Source organism: Monodon monoceros, unplaced genomic scaffold (genome assembly GCF_005190385.1).
Source record: "Monodon monoceros isolate NGI ecotype Baffin Bay Population unplaced genomic scaffold, NGI_Narwhal_1 Super_Scaffold_20, whole genome shotgun sequence".
Classification (NCBI taxonomy): Eukaryota; Metazoa; Chordata; class Mammalia; order Artiodactyla; family Monodontidae; genus Monodon; species Monodon monoceros.
Window position 1 is genome coordinate 26,022,870 of NW_021703777.1, and position 23,838 is coordinate 26,046,707.

At 40.2% G+C, this 23,838-nt stretch overlaps 1 protein-coding gene across 1 annotated transcript in view; it reads right to left on the bottom strand.

Moving 5' to 3' along the window:
* The window catches only part of TTC29 (tetratricopeptide repeat domain 29), a 357,551-nt gene that overhangs the window by 214,440 nt on the left and 119,273 nt on the right, over nt 1-23,838 (bottom strand). The gene's annotated exons all lie outside the window — the stretch shown is intronic.

Here is a 23,838-nt window from a genome sequence, read left to right on the forward strand (position 1 = left end):
AATTTTTAAAATTTACTTTATAATAGGCATTATTCTAACTTTGAATCCTTGAGAAAGACTTAAGCTGCTGTAGTTTGTTTGGTGCGTGATGTCCAATAAAGCTGTGTTTTGTTCAGAGGATGGTACTGATTTGTTAAGCCTCAGCTAAAGGTCACCTGACACTAGTCAATGCTCTTTGAGCCTGAAGCTTTGAAAGGAAAACATCACAAAACACAGCGTCCCTCTCTATACTGCCTGGTCTCCGTGAGATGCTGTAAACAAAACATTGGTGAACTAAAACACAAGCAGACAGATCTTTGGAAATGATCTGGAAGAAATCTGGATAAACAAAGAATTGCTTCTGGGGAACCTGGCAGGACACATCACCCCACCTCGTCCTAAATGTAACTGATCAGGAAGTGACGTGTAGTTACACAGTGGATGCAGGGAAACAAATGATCTCCTAGAAGAGCTCTTGTTACGGAGATTTACCACATCGCTCCCCTCGCAGCCCTTGAGATAACATGTTTATACAAACAAAGCAAACACATTAGTAAACAGCTATCAGGACACAGGTGAGCAGTCCAGACAAATACTATGAACCAGGGCCGCTTTCATTTTAGGTAGCAGGGGAAAAGGTCTGACTGCAAGATTTCTGATCCATGGAAGCTCTGCTTCTGACTCACGAGTGCTCATACCCAGTGTCTGAAAGTCTCATTTAAGTCTGGAACGCTGTTCTCTTCCTCCTCATTGTGGCCAATGTCCTTTCCTAAGGATCGTCTAGTCTGCACTTCTTGCAAGTCAAAATATTTTTCCAGTTTTGCTCAAATCCTTTTTGGAAAACAATACATTAGGTGGGATTTTATCCTCATTGGAGTGTTGCAATTTAGTGCACCTCCTTTGTCTGTGAAAATGGGTATAGCGTTGTGAGAACTGAATGTAAAGCCCATGGGTAGTATCTGGCACATAGTATGTGATCAGTGAATGTTATTACAGACAGGCCAAGACAAAAAATATTCAATAATTACATCAAACTTCCCCAATACATCTAGATTCCCAATGAAACCCATTAGAGTTTTTTTTTTTTTTTTTAAAAACAAAGGAGAGACATGGTAAAGTACATTTCCCTAAGTTCTCTGGCTTTATTCCCTTTAGACCTATCTTTATAGTCTTCACGGTTTATTGGTCAAAGCTTCTTTTCATGGTGGACCACACTGTATGACCCACAAGTGAGAAGTGGAAACTGTTTCTTGGCATCTATGAGTTGTTGCTTTTCTCATTCACTGTTTGTTAATTAGCAAGGTGATGTGAAGGTTATGACCTCTAGAGTCATCTCATGACCTGAGAAGTACCTTGACCCCTTGCTTCTACTTCAGCAAAAGACCAATGGAAACCGTAAGCTTGGTCAGCCCCCTGCAGGGAATAGCCCCCTCTCTGGGTATTAATGACATCAGAATTGATTATATCAACATAGACAACCTTCCACCCCTCCTCAGCTTCCCTCTAAGCCAGAGAAGGAGAGATGTCTCTCTCATATCACTTTCCATTTATCATTCCAGAAATGGTTTGGCGAACACTTACCTAAAATTGGAAATTAAGGTGAATGCCGAGAGCTGTGAATTCCTTGGGGCTTACATTCACAGGGTAGGCTTGGTTTGTATTTGAATCACCTGCAAATGTCACTCCTGTAAATCCAGGTGGTTTTCTGACTGGCTGGACCTGCCCCTATGTGAGAGAGGATTCAGCTGTACCTATTAAGTACCACATTTTCATGGAGGAATTTTTTTTGTTGAGTTGGGCTCTGTAACTCATTTCCGAAAGCACCCAAATAGTTTATAAATTTTTATAAGTTTGCATGCACCCATCACTTGCCTTGAATAGCTAAGTAAGAAAGTCAGGGAGGGCTGAAGGGAAGTTTTCCTGAGAATACAGTGTTTGTGACTGGATTAACATTTTCCTGCTAGAATTGCACGTCCTCTTAGCTCTCAGAAGGTCCCAATTAGGCCTGACACATTGCCATCATAGCACACATACTCCCTGTAACAACCGTATTAAGTACAGTTGGTGCTGGGTGAGTTTTAAAGTAGGTTTTCCACCAGTGTGGGTGGACAGATTTCCACTTCATCACCCACACCCCTTCCCCCAGCCCATCGCAAATTCCTATTAGAACACCCTGCCTAGGAATATGTTAGCTCCTGACACAGTCAGTGTTTATTTGTCAACAATTTTATACACCTGAAACACAGAAAACCATCCTGCCTGCACTGGCTGGCAAGAATCGCACTAAAACACTACAGATTTTTTTTAACTTTTAATTTTATGTTGGAGTATAGCTGATTAACAACTCTGTGATAGTTTCAGGTGCACAGCAAAGCGACTCAGCCATACATATACATGCATCCATTCTCCCCCAGACTCCCTGCCCATCCCGGCTGCCACATAACATTCAGCAGAGTTCCCTGTGCTATACAATAGGTCCTTGTTGGTTATCCATTTTAAATATAGTCGTGTGTACAAGCTCCCTAACTATCCCTCTCCCAGACCCTTTGCCACCCCACCCCTGTAACCATAAGTCTGCTCTCTAAGTCTGTGAGTCTGTTTCTGTTTTGTAAATAAGTTCATTTGTATCATTTCTTTCTAGATTCTGCATATAAGGGATATCATATGATATTTCTCTTTCTCTGTCTGACTTCACTCAGTACGACAATCTCTAGGTCCATCCATGTTGCTGCAAATGGCATTATTTCATTCTTTTTAATGGCTGAGTAATATTCCATTGTATGTATGTACCACATCTTTCTCCATTCCTCTGTTGATGGACACTTAGGATGCTTCCATGTCTTGGCTATTGTAAATAGCCATGAACACTGGGGTGCATGTGTCCTTTTGGACCATGTTTTTCTCCAGCTATATGCCTAGGAGTGGGATTGCAGGGTCATATGTAGTTCTAGTTTTCGTTTTTTAAGGAATCTCCATCCTGTTCTCCATAGTGGCTGCAGCAATTTACATTCCCACTAGCAATGTAGGAGGGTTCCCTTCTTTCCACCCAAACGCTATAGATTTTGTGAAACTGGCCAGAAGTTATGAGAAAACAGCCACTTGAAAACTTTATGTTTCAAACGTGCTCAAATGAAATTTAAATAGTTCACATCTGAGGACTGCTCCAAATAAAAGGCTGAAAAGAAAAGAATCCCATTCAAGAAGCCATTGCTTTGTCTCCATGATACCAAAAATATTCTTGTTTAAATGATGTCTCCCTTGTGTTAATCTGTTGTTTGACATTTGGGACATGCAAAGAAATACCCATAAGCCCACAGAACATCCATTATTTTGTCAAGATTCCCCAAGACCTTCCTCTGCCCACCCCTCCTGCCCCTGGCGTCCCCTTCATCCAGGGGGGGTTAACGAGAACCCCACCCCAGCCCTTACAGGAGTGTAGACCCAACTCCCTCTTTCGGCTGGTGTAGAACAGCCAATAGTGTAGCGCGGCGTGCTTTTCCATAACGGCGAGTGGGCAGCAGATTGCGGGTTCCACTCAGCCGTCAGTTCCCCAACCCGCCGGCAGCGGCCCGTGCTATGTTCTGTGCTGTGTCCACACGCTGCGGCGACCCCCTCCCATGTACTAACTCCTCTAAGCACTTCTCTTTGCATAGTCACGACAAGACAACTCATTTGTCCATTTTTTTCTACAATCTTTTACTGAACACTTACTAAATGCCAGGTTGGTTCCTGGGGATGCATGTTGGAATAAGTTCTCAGGACACTTATCCTTTAACACAGGGGCGACAGACAATAAAAAAGTTAACAAGAAAGGAGCAAACTGTTACAAGTGCCAAATGATGAGGATAATCAGTGATGTCCTAGAGAACACCTGGGAACTTTTTTGGCTGAGTGGTCAGAGCGTTCAGAGAAGCCTTCTCCAAAGAGGAGATGTAAGCTGAGGGCTTCATGATAGGAAGGAGTGTGCTTTTTGAGCATCTGGGCTTACCAGGCAAGAGAACAGCTAGCGCATAGGCCCTGTGGTGGGAATAAGTTTGGCACATACTTGGCATAGGAAGAAGGTAAGTGTAAGATGAGCACAGGGGTTAAAGCAGATAGCAAAGCATAAAATGTAAGAAAGTTAGGCAGGTGCCAGGTGAGGCAGGGCCCTTGTAGGCTCAGTGAGGAGGTCGGATTGTACTTTAACTGCTCCAGGAACACATCGAAGGGTTTAAAGCAGGAGCATGACATGATACGATTCATAGTTTTACAAGATTACTTCAGCCTTTCTGCAGAGGACAGAATGGTGTAAGAGGCAAGAGTAAAAGCAGGAAGGCCAACTAGCAGTGGTTGACGTGAGAGGTGGTAACATTTGGACCAAGGCGGGAGCCGTGGAAATGGAAAGAAATTTTGAAATTACAACCCCTTTGAGGTAGTACTAATATTCTACTTTACAATCGTCTCCCTCTCCACTCATCAGAATCCCATGCATACAGCATTTATTCATTTATTTTATCATTAATGATAGTTTATTACACACTTACTATGTGTCAGATGCAGAGCAAGGTGGTAAGGACACACTGAAGGATAAAGAACAGCTGTTTCCAACACATCATTTTGCTCAGTCATCAAAACCAAACCACTTCATCCTAAGAAACAAGTTCTGAATGAGATACTATTTTAGGCTAAAGTCTCACACAGAGAAGGCATAAAAAAACCTGGGGGATTAAAATGTACAGCCAGGAGAATTCTATCCTTTAGTTTATTTTTTCTGCTTGTAGTCTATCCTTATTCCATAGAATTCTATTTGCTGATTTCATCTCATTCATATCCTCTTATCCATCTTCATGGCCAGTTAGAGGACCAACTAGGAGAGCTTCCCCAGACACTTGCTAGGAGAAGAATTGTTCCTACTTTCAGCTCCCCTGACTTGCTCTGCTGCCGAGGTTGACTGAGACACCCATACAACTTGCTATGTAGGCTTGAATCCTAATATATGTTACTACCACCTTTCTGCCCCATTTTTCTTAGGTGGCTCTTTTCAGCATCTAACCTCTGTTCTGATACCTAACAGTCGGGAAGCTAATCCTGCAATCCTACATTGACTTTGGACATTCTAGATGAGAATCACAATGCTACACCAACAAAAGGAGACAATACTAGCCTTAGGAACTTGTTTAAAAGATTCCAGGTCAGGCACAATTTATAGGTCTTTCCAGATCCATTAAAAAAAATAGTCTCAAATTTCTATGTCAGTTCTTTGAAGAATTAGCAGTAACAACTTCCTTTCTATTTTATGAACTCAACTTTTCCTATTAGACTTTCTTTTCATGTATTTGACAACAGAATCCTTTCTATTATTTTGTGCTTTCATCACTCATACTATGATTCATTCTTGACTCACAAATGACTTACTAGGAGCCATATGGGCAAAATCCTGGAAATCATACCCATGTTATTTATTTACTTTCTTTATTGAAGAGAATGAACCAACTGTACCACCTGCTGGGGTGCATCTCCCCCCTCCCCCCATTTGCTGACCTGACCCCTTGGTCCAGGCCCACCCAGGACAGGCCCAAGCCCAGGAGTCCCCAGTTGCCTCCTCAGACTTCTCTGGGAATCTATTGGATAAATGTGTATCATTGGTTTTTTTCTTGCTTCCCTATTTGATTAACAAACATGTTACAGAATGTTATTTATAATGTACCATTTACAGAAATGTGGTTAGAACATTTTATGCCATGTGATGTAAAAGTAGTTCTGACAATTGGTTAAATGGTATCTTTGTGAGAAGATGTGGTACATATATACAATGGAGTATTAGTCAGCCACTAAAAAGAATGAAATAATGCCATTTGCAGCAACATGGATGGACCTAGAGATTATCATACTAATCGAAGTAAGTCAGGCAGAAAAAGACAAATATCATATATCACTTATATGTGGAATCTAAAATATGACACGGATGAACATATCTACAAAACAACAACAGACCCACAAATATAGAGAACAGACTTGTGGTTGCCAAGGGGGAGGTGGGGTGGGGGAGGGATGATGTGGGAGTTTGGGATTAGCCGGTGCAAACTATTATACATAAGATGGAATAACAACAAGGTCCTACTCTGTAGCACAGGGAATTATATTCAATATTCTGTGATAAACCATAATGGAAAATAATATATATATATGTATAACTGAGTCACTTTGCTGTACAGCAGAAATTAAACACAACATTGTAAATCAACTATTCTTCAATAACATTTTTTTAAAAAAGGAAAAAAATTTACTTTTGTGACACCAGTTTCTTGGTCAGGAAAGTAGCCTGTTATTACTGTGAGTCCCAAAGATATTCAACTAGTTGAACAACTAAAAGTCATAACGTGAAACATAATGAAACATTAAAGGGACAAATTCAGTTTAGTTCTAAACGAGATAGTTTATAGTAAAGTCTTATACAGAGAAGGCATTAAAAATATGCCGGGGGTAAAAATTTTAGCAGAGAAAATTCTATCGATTAAATTTTTTCCTACATATTTGAAAAAAGATGACATTCATTAAGTTTTAACAGTGAGGCCCCACGGTCCAGCTTGTAGAATGGGAGCAGTCTGAAACTCATTGCCCTGTTATAATATAGTTTATGTGCACAAATCAGATTTGATTACTTTGTTCACATTCAAGCACTGTTATCCAGCCAGAATGCTGAGGATTTCTTGTAGTAAAGTGTCCTTAGCAAGGAGGGTCCACATTGAGATAAAAACTTTTGAAGAAATCAGCTTTACTTGGTACTTTGTGCTTCACTTTAATGATTTCAAACACATTTGAGGAGTTGGACTTGATGTTCTTAGGGGTCCCTTTTAGCCCTAAAATGTTGTGATTTCATATTAAATGGCTTAGGTTACTGAATAACCTTGTAATTTGAAAAATCTTTCACATTTGGCTAAGCCCAAGGTACAAGGGCTGTGTGTTTGCAATTCCATTTCCATAAGCAGCCCAAGGGTTGGTGTCAGATTCTTTGGAAAAGTGTGTCCCTAGGAAATCTCTTAAAGTCTGAAAATAAAAGCAGATTAGGGAGCAGTGAGTGAAAGAAATGTACATACTACATAATCCTAAGAAAACCTTTCAGAAAAGCTCTTTTCAATCTTTTGATCATTTGGCAAAGTAAGTAGGCCATGAGTGGAGGTAAAAACATCCTTTCCAAAGACCTTTTTTTCCAGCCAAGATGATATGGAAACTTATGTCAGGGATCAAAACTGTATGTGGAAAATTTATTTTGGAAATGTGTAGACTTTAAAATTGGTATTTAAAAATGTAACTGCAATAACAGATATGTTTTAATTATTCAAATTAATTGTTATCGACGGGTTTGTAGGCAGAGGCCCTGCTAGGCTGATTTTGCATGTACTGGGACCCTAAATTATTGCCAGAGAAAGAGCTTGGGTGTTGGCATCTGGGAGACTTGGTGTGGGGTTTGGGGTCTCAGCCAGTTAAGTAGCTGTGCAAAATACTAGCCTGGGCATAATTCTATGGCTTTCCCAGCTGTAAACTGGAGATAATAATAGTTACCTCATAGTTGAGAATTAAAATGTAATAATATGTGAGAAAACACCAAACAGTACAATCAGCATGTTGTCTTCCTCTTCCCTGTGACCCCTCATCACTCTCTCCCACTAATGGCAACATTTGTGAGTGAACACAAAGCACTTGGGGGCTTCCCTGGTGGCACAGTGGTTGAGAGTCCGCCTGCCGATGCAGGGGACACGGGTTCGTGCCCCGGTCCGGGAAGATCCCACATGCCGCGGAGCAGCTGGGCCCGTGAGCCATGGCCGCTGAGCCTGCGCGTCCGCAGCCTGTGCTCCGCAACGGGAGAGGCCCATGTACCGCAAAACATCAAACAAACAAAAAACAAAGCACTTGGGTCCTCCAAAAGAATTTGTACTCGTTACCGTTCCTTTCACAATTTTGTTTACTCTTCGGAATATAATACATTAGCACGGTGTCAAATAAAAGAAAATTAAGTTAGCAGAATTCTGAATTAATGTTATGTTTTATATGCAAGACATGGCATTTTCTCTCCATTCTGCGTAATCTTTCAAGACGTGGTCATAGTGGAATGCTTGCTTATCTTCCTTCCGAGGAATTCAGCACTCTTAATCTATTTTAGAACCTGTATAACGTTCCTGAGAGATGCATTTACAGGCAAAAGAACTGGCCAAATGAAGAAACACCGAAGAGCTGCAAAGTTGGGTCACTGCGTCCACAGCCTCTCCTCATGCATCCATGCCCACACTTGGAATCCCTCCATTCTTCCCCTGCAGAAGCCATGACCTCACACCCTTCCAACCAGACCTTTTACATCATCATTTTCTCCTGAGGTGCATTGCAGGATAAACAGCTTTTTCTACCCTACAATAACTTCAGACATCTATAAAATGGCCATTTGGGGGGCTGGGGGAGAAAGGCCAGATTTGAGGGAAGCGGATTCAGCACCTCCCTCCTCTGCACAAGCTCAACTCTGTTTCTGGGGCAAGGATTCCTATTCGTCTGCCTCGAGCTGGGCCGTCTCCCTCCTGCCCTTCACACTGTAAAATGGCGCCTCAGAGTGGGGCAGCATCTTCCTTTCCATTCATTCGTAACACATCCACTTCAGGGGACAAACCCTGCCCTCTGTCATTTTCCAACCATCCTTTAAAAGGGATTGGTGCTAGACCCACCTGAACTTTGGTTATGAGGAAAACAGGAACTTCTGATTTCAAATGGATATTTGATTTTCCTTGAAATACAATTTCAATTTGATAAACTTACTATGTAAGGCTTCATTTATATTGCTTGTTTTCTTTCCCACACAGTGAAATATGAAACATATTACATATAATAAGTAAGAAAAGATGATGATGATAGATGATAGGTAGATAGATTAGATGGTACAAACGGCATGCCCTTTACTTTTGTCCCCTCAGTGCAGACATAAAAGTGAGCATCTGTAACCTGAGGCTGCACTGAACCTGAGGAGTAGCAGCAGACCAGTGCCTGAGGCAGGCCATTTTCTTTGTAATGTCAATCATTTTTGTCTTAATTTGCAAAGTTAGATAAATGGTTGCGAATAATGAACAATCGAAGTGTTTCACTTAAAACCAATAGACTGTGGAAGTAGATGAATTATATAATACTACCTAACCTATTCACCTTTCTGAATGATTGGTATATAAAAAGTGTCAGAACATTTGAGTTTATATCTAGAAGTATAGGGGCTTCCCTGATGGCGCAGTGGTTGAGAGTCTGCCTGCCGATGCAGGGGACACGGGTTCGTGCCCCGGTCCGGGAAGATCCCACATGCCGCGGAACGGCTGGGCCCGTGAGCCATGGCCACTGAGCCTGCGAGTCCGGAGCCTGTGCTCCGCAACGGGAGAGGCCACAACAGTGAGAGGCCCGCGTACCGCAAAAAAAAAAAAAAAAAAAAAAAAAATCTAGAAGTATATTCCTGTGATTAACGTGTTGAAATAAGAGAAGTGTTTTGATGGCCATGCCTCATGCTAATATGTTAATTGCATATGTAAAATATGAATCAGAAGAAATTACTTTAGGTGTAAATAGGAAAAACAATGCATCACAAAAGATGGCATTTGAAATATTATGTTGGAGTTTCTGAGAGAAAAATGTTACATGCATTATTACTATTATTCTTATTTAGTTATGACCATCTCAGCTATGGTATACTGTATTATCACCTGAAATATATTTAAGTCAGCTTTTCTCACACATGTGAGTAAAACACCTCTGTGTTCATGTACAGTATGGTGCCCAATAAGAACAGCATCAGACAATTTGTCCCAATATTAATAATTAAAACATTCTTATTATTTCACTTATGGAACTTTAAAACTCATAATCACTTCAAAGTCCCAGGTCTATGGGCCTGATTTAATTTGCATGCTGAGCACAATTTCTTTCTAACAGAAACTATCCTATAAGAAACAGACATCTGATAAAAAGTTTACATTTTCAGAAGTGGGGTTGGTGTTTTATAAGCCCTAAAATAAAAACGGAATCCCTTAAATCCTGATTTTTCAATCTAAATTTGAATGGGCTTAAACTCTGGCTGGGAGCAGTTACCAAAAGCTCATTTCCTTGGTCACCTCCTCACTCCCACCCCCAGTTGCCTTTGCAAGGGAAGTTAGCATTTAACCCTCTGGGCGTATATGAGAATCAACCAGGTAGCTGTGCCAAAGCGCATCTGGTTACTAGTGATGAAGGTGGAGGCTGGCTAGCAGTTCCTGCCTCTGGTACCCAGCATCACCAAGATCTCTTTCACAAATAGAATCGCCTTTGATCTTCACAGTCAACCCCACAAAGATAGCAGCGAGATTATCATTTGCATGAAGAAATGAATGAACGGGGCGGGGGTGGGGGTGGGGGTGGAGGGGAGGCTTCCATTTACGGCTCATCAATAACAGAGAGCGTTACATCAGAACAAAGAACCTCCGCATGATATCGGCAAATATATTTTTACATATTTCAGATTGTCACTTGATATTAATTAAGAGACTGTTCAGATTATCCCCCTCCCACACTTAGATGGGTTGCTTATTTGTTCTTCCTAAGACTGTGGAGATGGAGATTTAATCAAAAGACCTTAAGATGAGTGCCTTGTCAGAGCACAAACATTTTGAAATCCCACTGAAAATGCAGTTTAATGCATCCAGTTAAATTGCCTGAGAGGAAATAGCGAATTCGGCTTTCTTAAAGCCTTTCCCCTCAGGCCATTAACTAAGAAACTGGTCACTAACTGCTGGTAACAACCCATTTTGGAGGGATTATTGCTATTATTGGCATTCTGTGGTTTATGGCAACATTTTGTTAAAGGCATTAAAAACGATGGTGCAGCTGGACTTGGGGCTTCAGTGAAGTCAGTCGCTTCCCTTGTGGTTAATGGCCATTTTTTTTTTTAATTCCAATCTAAATGTACCGAGGCTGAGCTCGCTGCTGAGTTTATTACCTGCTACATTTCTTGTTGCTCTAAGAAATATGCTTTACACCGGAGTCAGCATTCAAATCAATGGAGCCAAAATATAGCATTTACTGTTAGTAAAATTGAATCATGCTGAAAAGGCTGACTGAATGCTTGACTTAAACTGGATGTTAGAAATCATTTCACTTGCCACGAGTGCTTTCTGGCTGATACAGAGTCCCATGCTACTCCCTTCCAGTGATTAATTGTTAGCTGGAGCAGGCATATATACACTGCCAAATGGAGAATAATAACCAAAGTTATATTATTGATTTCCCATAACTCTATGTGAACCTATATACCTAGAGAGGGGCCTACTCTGTGTGGCTCATAGCTGCCAGCTGATAATTCTACACTCTGGTAATTCCGTTTGCTAAAAACAGAATTAGAAAGGAGGCAGCCCGGTGAAGGGCAGGCAAGCATCACACAATGAAAGAGTTCTCAAGAGTTTCAAAAATATTTCTTTTGTTCACATCCAATGGCAAAAACAAGTCAGGAGGCTGATAACTTAAAACTATGAGGTCTGTTAGTAAGATCAAATGCAGATTACAAATATGTTATTTGCATGGGAGATTTTTTTTTTTTTTGCCTTTTTGGGGTTCTTTTTTCCTCCCATCTTTTAATTGCCCAAAGAAGGGAAGATCAGAACATATCATTAGCTCTGCTTCTTAGTGAACCTGACTTTTCTCAAGAAATTTACATCTTTCCCTCATTTTCTGTTAAGGTTTCTTCCCCTGTTTTCTCACCTAAAGAATTATAATGAGGGAGAGTGAATGAGATCTATGGGGAGACCAGTGGACCCAGAGACTAAAGGTAAAAGGATGATTGATGGTATGAAATTACCATAAAAGTACAATCAGGATCAGATTTTAAAATGAATTTTTAAGCAGCCTAAGAGATACCCTTTGATTTGCAGTCTGGTGGAATGGATAATGTCTCATTCAGTGGATAAAGTTTCTCACTGTGTGACCTGAGCTTTTTCTGATCTTTCTGACTGGGAGTAAAATGGAACCAAAGCCTAAAGTGGCTTTTAATGCAGAAAATATCAAACACAATATTCTTAATGTCAAAACCTGGGCGTAGCAGGTGAGGAACGAAAAATAAATAGAAGAATATTACTGTTAGTATTATTGTATTAGGCTCTCCTTTTACTGACAAATGGGGTTAAAACATACATTATTTTTAAAGGGTGAACTTGTTTACATATTGAAAAAAATTAAAGTTTAGGCTGGTGTCAGATTTTAATCTTTCTTAGGTGTGTAAAATGCTCTGACTAAAATAGTGAAGCAAACTACATTTCTTGGCTGTATGTTTTCTCATTGCTTTTTAAAAATGTAAATACACTTTTTTATTTTGGAATAATTTTAGATTTACAGAAAAGTTGCAAAGATATTAGAGAAAGTTCCGGTATACCCCTCATCCAGTTTCTCCTAACATTATTATCTTACGTTGCTACTAGTGTTGCCAGATTTAGCTGATAAAGTACAGGACACGCAGTTAAATTGGAATTTCAGATAAACAACAAATCATTTTTTTAGTATACATGTGTCCCATGGCATACTCTAAGTGCTATTACATATTTGTCACAACTAAGGAACCAGTGCTGGTTAACTAAGCTCTATGTTTTATTCAACTTCACTAGCCTCTCCTAATGTCTCTTTTCTGTCCTGGGATCCCGTTCAGGATACCACATTACAATTAGTCATCCCGTCTCTGAAGCTCCTCTGGTCTGTGACAGTTTTTCAGACATGCCATTTGTTTTTAAATACTGTACAAAATGCGCTAAACTAGTCATTGATCATCTAATAGTGGTAATAAACACTCGAAATATATACTTAGAATCTTTTTGGAATGAATGCATTTCAAAAAATATGTTTGAACTTATAAATCATTTTAACGGTCTGTAGAGCCAATGCTCTCTATAGAAGATTAAAAAACCATAACAAATTCTGATTTTAAATCAGAATTTTTCATTTCTAACATCAGAAAAAAAAAAACAAACCTGCTGGCAACTTATAAACATGTCCAGGATCATTGCCGGATTGGAAATACTGTGTTCTATCAAATATTAAAGTTATCATTTATCATCATCTTTGAATATAAAAATAATGATTCAAATCTTTCAAATTATGTGCTACTAGTTTACTGTTTCAGCTTTATTTCCTCAACCTTTCTACAGAGTATGCCTGCTTCTAATAACAGGTACTTGAAAGATGTTAATTCATTTTTGTTGTAAACTTCATTCATAGCCATAAGTACAAAGGTTTATTTTGATTTTTATTTTCTCGGAATTTTCCCAAGAAGGTTAAAAGTCAAGAAAAATAAAGGGATGTGGGATTCATCAACCTAGCAGAAAATATTTGAAGCTTGCAGCTTTATAATTCAGGTTGATCTTCATTAGGTTAAAATCCCCTGCTTTAAAACTGTTAGATATTATGGGAATCATGAACATTTCAGACAGTTGCTTCTTGTGACAGTTTCCATTTCTTTCCCCCGCTGACAGTTCCTATAATGACTTTAATCATAGATTCTGGAAACGGACCGTCTATTGAATAGCAACAAACTCAATGGTCAATGTCTATGTCACTTTTCTGGGAGCAGGACTTTCTGAGCATCAAGGAGCCGATGCTCAGAGCCTCCTGGAAAAGTGCTAAGTGCATTAACTCTCTGTCAATCACGTCTGTAACACACAGGGCAAATTACTACTATTTGGCTCAAGACATTCCATTGAAACTTATTTGTGTGGTGTTCGGATCTGTGTACCGTATATAACTAATGATGATTGTTTATGGAAAGGTGCCTGTCCAATTATTTTTGAAGAAACACAAGAATGCAGAATGACTGGAAGCATCAGGTTTTTGCCAGAGAATGCCTCAGGTAAGAGGAGAATGGCTAGAGGCTATAAGGAATCACAAGAGACAAGTCAGAGTCATAAATTGGGAAACTGACATATCTCATCTAATATACTTGCTAACTAGGCCTTTAAACACCTTGACATTTAACTAAGTTTGTGGAAAAGTTATGGGTTTTTGTCCTTTTCTATGGGCTCTAACTCATTAATCCGGTGAATTAAGGTGTTGATCATTGTTCCCAATATTAGCAGATGACTGTTTAGAGAGGCAGGTGAGCGTCTGGCGGCTGAGCGGCTGTTTACCCAGCCTGTGCCTCTTTCAAAGTCAAGTCAGTCAAAAGTGATACTTCAAGTTATTTACCCTTTTGGTACTTCAGGGCTTGAAATGGCATGAAAGGAACCTTTCATTTGGCAGAGGTATTTAAAGAAAGCTTTCGAAAGGCTGATGTGTTTGGAGGATGGTGGGCTCTTTACTGAAATAAACAAGTTTCTGGGGATTTTCAGAAAGTAGGAAAAGGAATGCCAACTTTCCACAGTGAATGTCGTCTACTTCAATACCTGATTTTGATCAAATTTATATTATTTAAGGGCATAGCGATGGCTCATGGCAAGATAATCTTTGGCTTTATATGTTAATGTTCCTGAGGTAGGTTTCGTTTTTCCATAATGTTAGACTCCGGAAACATTAAGAAACAACACAAAATACAGATCATTTATAATCAGAAGGCAGCAGAGTTTCCCAAAAAGGCAGAAAGAGAAGTGCTGCTCACAAAGCACGTAGTAAAATACTTGAGCTTTTTATACAGTATTTTATTAAATATATGTTAAAAGGAACTTCATTAAACTGAAATGCTTCAACAGGAGGTGTTGGCATTTACCTTCATGAAGCAGTGTCACCAAAATCAAACCAAAACACTACCCTCCTTTTTTTTATATATAATTGCAAGGCTCAAGTTTTTAATATGTTTATATAAGGTGGATGATTAAGACATCTAGAGACACTTTAGAAAATGTTGAGATAAGACTACCTACAATTGGGACTTCCCCAGTTGTCCAGTGGTTAAAAATATGCCTCCTGATGCAGGGGACACGGGTTCAGTCCCTGGTCGGGGAACTAAGATCCCACATGCCCATGGGACGACTAAGCCCGTGTGCCACAACTACAAAGTCCATGCATTCTGGAGCCCCTGCGCCACAGCTAGAGAGAAGTCCACATGCCGCAACTAAGACCCGACACAGCCAAAACTCAATCAATCAATCAATATTAAAATAGCACCAAGCTTTAAAACAAAAAGACCACTTAACAATTAATGTGTGAAAATTATTACTCAGAAACCCTAAGAAACTAATTTAACTCTTTTTTCAAGTTATTAAAAATCATAAGTGTATGTTTCCTTTTCCACCATTTATCTATGAACTATGAGATTCATCTCTTTGAAAAATTTTTAATAAAGATAAAAAGGCTTTACTACTTGCTTCTAGAGTGATCACTGACAATTTGTAGCACTTATAAATGTTTTGTCCATATGAAAATAATTCAAAACATACACTTTAAGGGACATTATAAAATTATTTGTACCAGTTTCTTTTTTTTTTTTGGTTAATTCTTGTTAACAATATATCAAGCCAATATTCATTTAGCATTTTGTATGAACTTAGCATAATACTAAATTCTTCGGAGAAAACATAAGTTTGACATGGTCCTTACCTTCAAATGAGTTCTAATTTTATGTGGAAGACAAGTCCAACACATATAGAAATAAAAAGCATAGGGGAACAAAGTATGATGAAATGTAGTGATTAATAAAGACCTTTTGTAATACATACTAAAACGCCATGTTTTGTGGTTTAAGGAAAATAAAAAGAAGTGCTTATAGCAGTGCAGACAAGGAAGGTCTCTGTGGATCAAGGAGTCCAAAAAAGTCTTTGTAGAGACCCCAAGGTTGAGGAGTGAGGGCTGTGTTGTCCATGAGTGATAAATCAGGGATGGCATGTTTCGAAAATGTGGTTTTTGTGTTTTTTGGTGATTAGTCCGTGGGTATAGACCTGGAGACACGCTTGCACATCTGTACAGCCCACTCCAAAGCTAGAAAGCAAACTAGACACAGTGGTAGTTAGTGAAATTGATACTGATCAGGGTTCTTGGCCTTCCCAAATCAATAGAAATTGATAAGAGGCCAGACAAGAAATTCAGTCAAGGCTTTACTCCCTGAGGAGGGATGAGCTGAACTCATTCCTTATATGGGGTGAGGGTAGGTATGTGTCCAGGGGTGAGGTGCGAGGATTGTCTTAGGTGGATTGTCCACCCGTTTGGTGGTGCTGAGTGCAGGGGGCATGCTGCAGTACCCTGTTTTTTCTCCTGACACCCTGTTTTTCTCTCAGATCTTCAGAAGTGGCAGTTGGATTTTTCTGGTCTTTTTGTATCTTGTTGTCCATAATTTGCCCCAACTGTGCATACATACAGCTATTTTTAGCCCCTTATAGTTTCTTTGTATTTTGTTGCTTGAGGAGATGTTTGTTCAGGTGCAAGCACTGCAGCAAAGGATCCCAGGTCCCAGGTCCCAGCCTGTCTCGAAATGGCCAAGGAGTTTATAAGGATAATAGATTATCCTTGACCAAGAGGGTAGCACTGGATGAGGGAACGTGTAGTACCCAAGATGCGCTCTGTGCACAAGTGTCCACCATGTCTGACAAGTTATTTAAACTTTCTAAACCTGGTGTTCCTTGTCTGTTACATTGACCTAATAATAGTTCCAATCTCATCAATGTTTATGCATAATAAATGACAAAAGGCACACCTATACTACCTATTCCATAGGGCTGTGGTGGGAATCCACTGGGATAATATGTACTGTAGAGGTTGGGAGCAGAGCCTGGAAGTATCAGGGGGATACAGTCACTAGTCTTAGTCTCATGTTTATGAGGGCCTGGGCTGGGAATGTTGAAGCTGAATTTGGATGTCTCTCTTTATATCTCAAACGTGAGGTGAGTCAACAGGAAGTAACTCAGAAATTAGCAAACGTCCTGATGTTGGTTTGTTGTGCTTTCGTGCATTGCCTATGGGGGTAGGGCTTAGGGAAAGGCCTTGTGGATAGGGACCAGGTTGTTCTACATCCTGGGGTGGAAAATGAGAGCCCAAGGATTAGGTTTCAGATAATGGGGATAACTGCCCCCATGGCTGGTCCATCTTTAGAACTGAAGGAGAAATTTGGAATCAGACTACAAGACACATTTGTGAGGAAGTCTCATTGCCAACATGAGCTGGCCTCTGCAACACGTTGGAAGAAAGGAGTGGGAGATCAGTACATGGTAGGGGCTTCGGTCTCAGAAGGGGCCTCAGAGGGGCTTGGGCCCAAGGACTCTGAAAGCAATCATACCTAGTAACCAATTTTAAATCTTCTGTGTATTATTCCATCTGTTCCGCAAAGCCTTCAAGAGTCTCGCTAAAACATCACAGCTCAACCTTCCCTACCACAGAAGGGAAATATGGGAAGCATCTGAGCCTACACTTGAGACAAAGCTGTGTCAGGGAGAAAAGAAGCTGCTGCCTGAGTGAAACAAATCTCAGGGCAGGAAAAGGAGACCTGCAAAAAGCCCAGGGGTGGCCCAAATCCACACCAACCTGGCCTAGAGAGCCAGGTTTGGGGGTGGGAAGAATCTCCTAGGGTTCCAAGAGATTCATGGAAGGGAAACTGGTAAAGATGCTGGACATCTGACAGTGACCAAAAGTATAGACCCAGATGATTGTGACCTGGGTATTAATGGTGCTACCGAAGTATGGAATTTCTGGGTGACGTGGGATTGTTGTGAGGTTGAAATGAGGTAACAAAGGAAAAACCTTGGCATGATATCTAACGTTTAATAGGCTGACAATTAATATCTGTTGTTGCTGATGTTATTGTGATTGACTATGGAATACCATGTTAGGGGATTATGTTAGGGCACTGGAACACAAGGTCATATGAGATGTGTTCCTTAAGCAAGTTCTGTAGATACCCACACTCTTACACACGAAAACACCAAATGGTACCACTGTGTGCACAGCCAGACCAAGGTGTGACTAAGAAGGCCATTTTCCACTTGTCACTTTTCCAACTATGGACAAGATGGTAGGTACCCAGAAGTATAATTTTCTGAAAATGACAAATCATGAATAATTCAACAGAACTGTTTCAGAAGGCCCTGAGTCCGGGGGAGCAGGTGCAAGCCCCCATTGGTGAGTGCATTGAGACAGTGGTAGCTCTGTGGGAGCTTGTCTATTTTTCTTTCATGAGCCCACCAGAGCCCCCCTGGAGCAGGTGGGTGGTCTAATAAACTCCACCATAATTGGGTGTCTTTATTCTTCTGTAGGGTTTCTTAAGCTCAAAGAGAGAAGTAGCCATTTGACAAAAATACAGGCCCCAGTGACACATGTATTCTGTGTCTAAAGACATCTCCCTACAAGATAAACAATTGTCCTGGATCCCTGGCACGATGGTGGTGAGAGGGCTGGGGCTTGGCAAGTGACATAGGCAGTACTGGCAACATAAATCTCACACGAAGCAGAAGATAGAGTTGACGTAAGGAGCTGAATGGATGTCTGGCCAGTAGAAACAAAGACACGGGAGGAAGGGTGAGCCCCAGATGAGACATAGCACTGGCGTCTCAACTTTTTACACATACGAATTAGTTTTTCCAGCAGGTGGCAGTGTTCCCAAACATCAGGGTGGCCTCACATCAGGTGGGGATCTGAACTAGCTGGGCTATAATATATGAAGCAGTCTTATAATACTAACAACTAGCATTTATCAAGAAATATTTATGTACAGGCTCTATTTAAAGTTCTTAAATGAATTAACTCACAACTGTATTTAATAGGTAATATTATCCCAAGCACACTTCAGCCTCAGGGCCTTTGCACCTGCATGTTTCTATGAAAGGAACAGCAGTTACATATGTGGTTTATTCTTCACTACAGTCAGACCTCTGGTTAAATGTCATCTTCTAAGAGAAGACTGTTCTGATGACTCCATCTGTCTAGTCTCTCACCATCATTTATTTTTCTGCATAGCACTTATCTTTTTGACAGTATATATTTATTTTTGTGTTGTCTATTTACAAGGAAGAATCTGAGTTACAGAGAGTTCAAGCAAATTGCTCAAGGTCTCAGATTCACACATGGAGAATCAGGCTTGGAATCCAGGCAGGGTGGCTCCAAGACCCCAGCTCTTGACCTCTACTCTGTATTGCTCCATGAGTACTTTGTTGTAGCATCACCTCAGTCCTGGGAGAGAAGCAGATGCACTGCAAGCAGGACAGCAGCGTGCAAACACTACTCTCCATAAACAAGGACTAGAAAGTGTGGACACCCATATCTGGCCTCCCTGGTTCTTGTAGGCAGCATTTGAGAAAAGCGATTGCCTTTTCAGTATAAAATAAGTCCGTTTCACATTAACTTTTCAAACACTTTTTGCTGAGTTTCTAGCAAATCAAAAACTTCATCCTTTATTTAAAAAAAAAACTTAATATGAGGAATATGTTTTCATAGGACAGGATAATATAGGGGTGGGTATTTGACAGGTAAGTTTTTCTCTTTGAAAGGGTTACATAAGAAACAGTGAAAAAACCCACTTGGCTTGGTGGGTTTGCCTCAGCCATAAATTACTTCAGCATCTCGCATAGTAGGCTCTGAATAAATAATTGTTGAATTAATGAAAGAATGTAGTTACCCATGAAGAGTAGAGCAAAATGACACCCCACACTCAGGGAATGGGGCGTCGCTACCATTCCTTCCATAACCTGCTATTGACCTTGGTGGGGAGAGAGGCAGAGTTAGCTTAGGTAACTGCCATTATGGAAAGTGGGCTCTAATAAACTTAGGGAAAAAGAAAAGTAACGTGAGTATTTCTGTTTTTATATCCCAAGAGCTCAAAATATTTCACAGATTCTACTCTACTTTTTAAAAAATGAAGGATGATGCTTTTGATTTGCTAGAAACTCAGCAAAAAAAATGTTTGAAAAGTGAATGTGAAACTGACTTTTTTTATACTGAAAAGACAATCAATCATTTTTGCTCAGATGTTGCCTACAAGTCCATCAATCCACTCTAGAGCTACTAATGTGTGTCTTTCCATAAAGACTACTATCCCAATCCCACTCAAAGTACCTGTCAGGTTTACAGGCCAGTTTCCCTGAAGCTTTTTTAAAAATATTGTGTAACACAATTGCCATTTTGATGCTCTTATTGTAACTCCTCTGAGTGAATCAAAACTCTCTATCAAGTGTTGATTCTCCATCAATTATATGCCCAAATGGCTTCACACTCAAAGGACAGGGTCTTTCAAGTAAAGGAGGAGAGCATTAATCACTCACACTGGTGATGACTATTAATAGACTTACATGTATTTATTGGGCACCTACTTAGATTTACAGGTAAGAATATATATTAATGAATAAAACTTGAACTTGCTGTGGTGACAATTAGTCATTCCAGGTTATTTGTCTCAGAAAATTTAACTAACAAGTGTCAGGCATTTGAATCAAGAGAATATATGGAGGTCAAAGATGGAAATTAATTGATTATTAATTTCATAATTTAAAAAGTAGAGGCCAAAAAGCAATTGAGAGCTCCAACTTTGACTCACTTAGAAGTCACTCAAAAGTGCCCATAGGCCATCTGGTAAACCAAGGAAGCTAGATCAAGGTTGACCTCACTGACACATGCCACCAGCAAGTGTGTTTTAGGTATTCCACAAAGGATGACATATACTTAGTCATTTAAGGAAGCATGTTAATACTGATAATGACAAATATATGGTAGTTCTTCCCTCAGCACTTTCCACCTAGTATACTTCTCAAGTGCACTAAATAAAATCAAGTAGTTTGAAAGAATGTATTTATTTTTAATACATTTTTTATTAAGGATATTACATGGGTTAAACTCCATGTTTTGTAATATAACAAAGTTTACCTTGTACCATATGTGTCTTCTGTCCCCACAAAGTTATTGCAGTAAGTTACTCTCTCTTGATTGAATGCCCCAGTATGAGTTAAGACAAATCCCGTTGAAGCCACACCACAGTCTAATACACTCATCTGATGAACCTTTATTATTCCCATTTACCACTGAAAAAAGCACATCATAAACAGGCTAAACAGCTTTCCAAAAATGTTATATTGGCAAAACCCAGCATAAAATCCATTTATCTTTACTTGCAAACCATGAGTATTGACTCCAATGCTAGTGTACATTCTAACACCAGAACTAAACATTTTTTATTTTGCCCTTGGGCAGAAGTCACGGTTCCTGAAGTCTTTTTGATTGACCAAGAAAATCACTCTGGGATCACGAAGCCTACATTTCTTCAGGATACCAACTAACCAACCAAGAATAAAATGTCTCTCCACAATATCCTTTGAATGAACTTGGCCACATCTCAGACTGGTAATAATGAAGGAGAATTGCTTGACAAGCAAAGAACATGATTACAGGAAGGAGAAAACAACCGAGGAACACATTAGTGACAACTAAAGATTTTTCTTTTCATTTTATGATAATGGGAAACACTATCTAGATCCCTGCTGAGCAGAGTAAGTCTGGGAAAAGCAAAAGGGAGGATTATGAGGTTGCCTAAGACTAATGAAAATAGACGTCGTTGCTTCAGGCCAAGTTCTCTCCTGTTAGATCTCTATAAAGAGCCACCTAGACACCATGAGGTGAGATGTCTTTCAATAACAAGGCCCCAGGCTGGCCCAGCCCTTGTTTTTTTTTCAGCCTGTGTTTTAGGACCAAGAGGGGTTGTGAGATCCCTCCAGGGGCCCCTGTGGTGTGTCAAGTCCCACAGTCCCCCAGGGCTTGGCTTCTCCCTCTGCTCTGATGCTCTCTCCTAGCCAGCCTGAGCTCCTCACACATCTGCCGGAAACGATCACTTCTTGAAGAGTTCGTTTCCCTCAGAAAGATCTGAGTTTCCTCTATTTCTTCTTAGTCTTCTGACTTAATGAATCCTTAAGAAAACACAATTATTTCCTGTCCCAGAAACATTCAGCCACAGGCAATTTGTTTTCTCCTCACTTTGTTTTGGCCCCGTTGTTTAATTTTTATGTATATATTGAATGCCATGCCTGTGCTCAGTCCTTTATGATCATTACACAATCTGATTTTACGTTTATAACCCCACTAACTAGGTTTCATTATCCGCATTTAACAGAGGAGAAATCTGAGGCCCCAAATAAGCAATACGTTTTACCTAAAGTCACAGAGCTCAGATATAGCACATTGACCCAAGATCTCAGATTCCAAGTGCTATACCGTTGTTACTCTCTGCATTCTATTACTTCCATCGTAGATGGCAGGCACGGACTTTTCTTTTTATTCACAATATTTATCACTGACATTATGTTACTTTTCCACTTATGGCCAGGTGACCTTGACACCACAAATACCTATTTATGCTTCATCTGTAAAAATGGGAATCATGGGACTTCCCTGGTGGCACAGTGGCTAAGAATATGCCTGCCATTGCAGGGGACGTGGGTTCGATCCCTGGTCTGGGAAGATCCTACATGCCGCAGAGCAACTAAGCCCATGCACCACAACTACTGAGCCTGCGTGCCACAACTACTGAAGCCCACACGCCTAGAGCCCATGCTCTGCAACAAGAGAAGCCATGGCAATGAGAAGCCTGTGCACCACAACAAAGAGTAGCCCCCGCTTGCCGCAACTAAAGAAAGCCCGCGCGCAGCAATGAAGACCCAACGCAGCCAAAAATAAATAAATAAATAAATTTTTAAAAATTAGGTTTAAAAAAAAATGAGAATCATTATACCACCTACCTTAGAAGAGAGTTGTGAGAATTAAGGGAGTTAATATATGTAAAAGAATCAGAACAGGGAATTTCCTGGCATTCCAATGGTTAGGACTCTGCGTTTTCACTGCCAAGGGCCCAGGTTCAGTCCCTGGTCAGGGAACTAAGATCCCGTAAGTCGTGTGGCGCAGACAAAAAAAAAAAAAAAAAAAAAAGAATCGGAACAATATTTGGCCGATTGTAAGCATCAGATAAGGGTTGATTATCATTATTAATAGTAGAGGAACAGTAGTGGTAGTAATGACAAGAGGAATAATAGTTGTAGTGGTTCATTTATAGGTTTAGGGATTTATTATCTGTCTCCTTCACTACAACATAAGCTCCTTAAGGGCAGACATTTCGTTTAGTTTACTATGTATTCTCTTTGTCAAGAATAGTACCGAGCACAAAGTAAAGGCTTAATAATTATTTGTTAAAGGCATGAATACATAAATGACTTCAAGCCTTCATATTCCTTTTTCTGTGACTTTCAGGATATGAGCAGTGAAAATTCACAGTGAGTGAATATAGTGTCCATTGTCAAAGCTGTACCTACCTGGTCTGGCACCCGCATATGCCCAGAGACAAAGTGGGAACCACTTGTGTTCTTTGCCCTTCCTTATGCTGGTGGGCTTCTGTCCTGGTATCTTCTTCCCAGGGACCCTGAGCACAGCCGAGTCATTCTTCATTCCCTTCATGCTGTCCTTTACTCTACATCCCATAAAAATGAACCTGTCCTTACTTTTATTGCCTAAAGCCTCCTCTTTGGTAGGTGAGACCTAATTACTCTTGTCAACTAATGTGCTGTTCAAACTTTTCTAAAGTCCCTTGCAATTCTAAAAACTCTGATCTTGTGTGACTGTGTGTTTGTTTCAGTTTGCTGTATGTGCGATGACATTAGTTTATCAAAAAATATGCTAATAGTTACCCCCTGTCTGGTAATAAAGAGGGTAAAGAAGAAGGTAAAGCCTGCATCCAAAGGAGGAGCTTTAGTGGTAGAACTCGGGCATCAAGGCTAACTTCTTGGGGGAAAAATTGGTGCTGATGGAGCCTTGAAAAGTCCCTGGTAAACATCGCTTGTTTTTGCTTCCCAGAAATAGGGCTGGAGCTCTCTGGTTAATCCAATCAGCTTTTTCTCCTGACTGCATTAGAGACACAGGCTTCATTCCCAACTGGGTATGTTTGGAATTTAACTTCTTTCT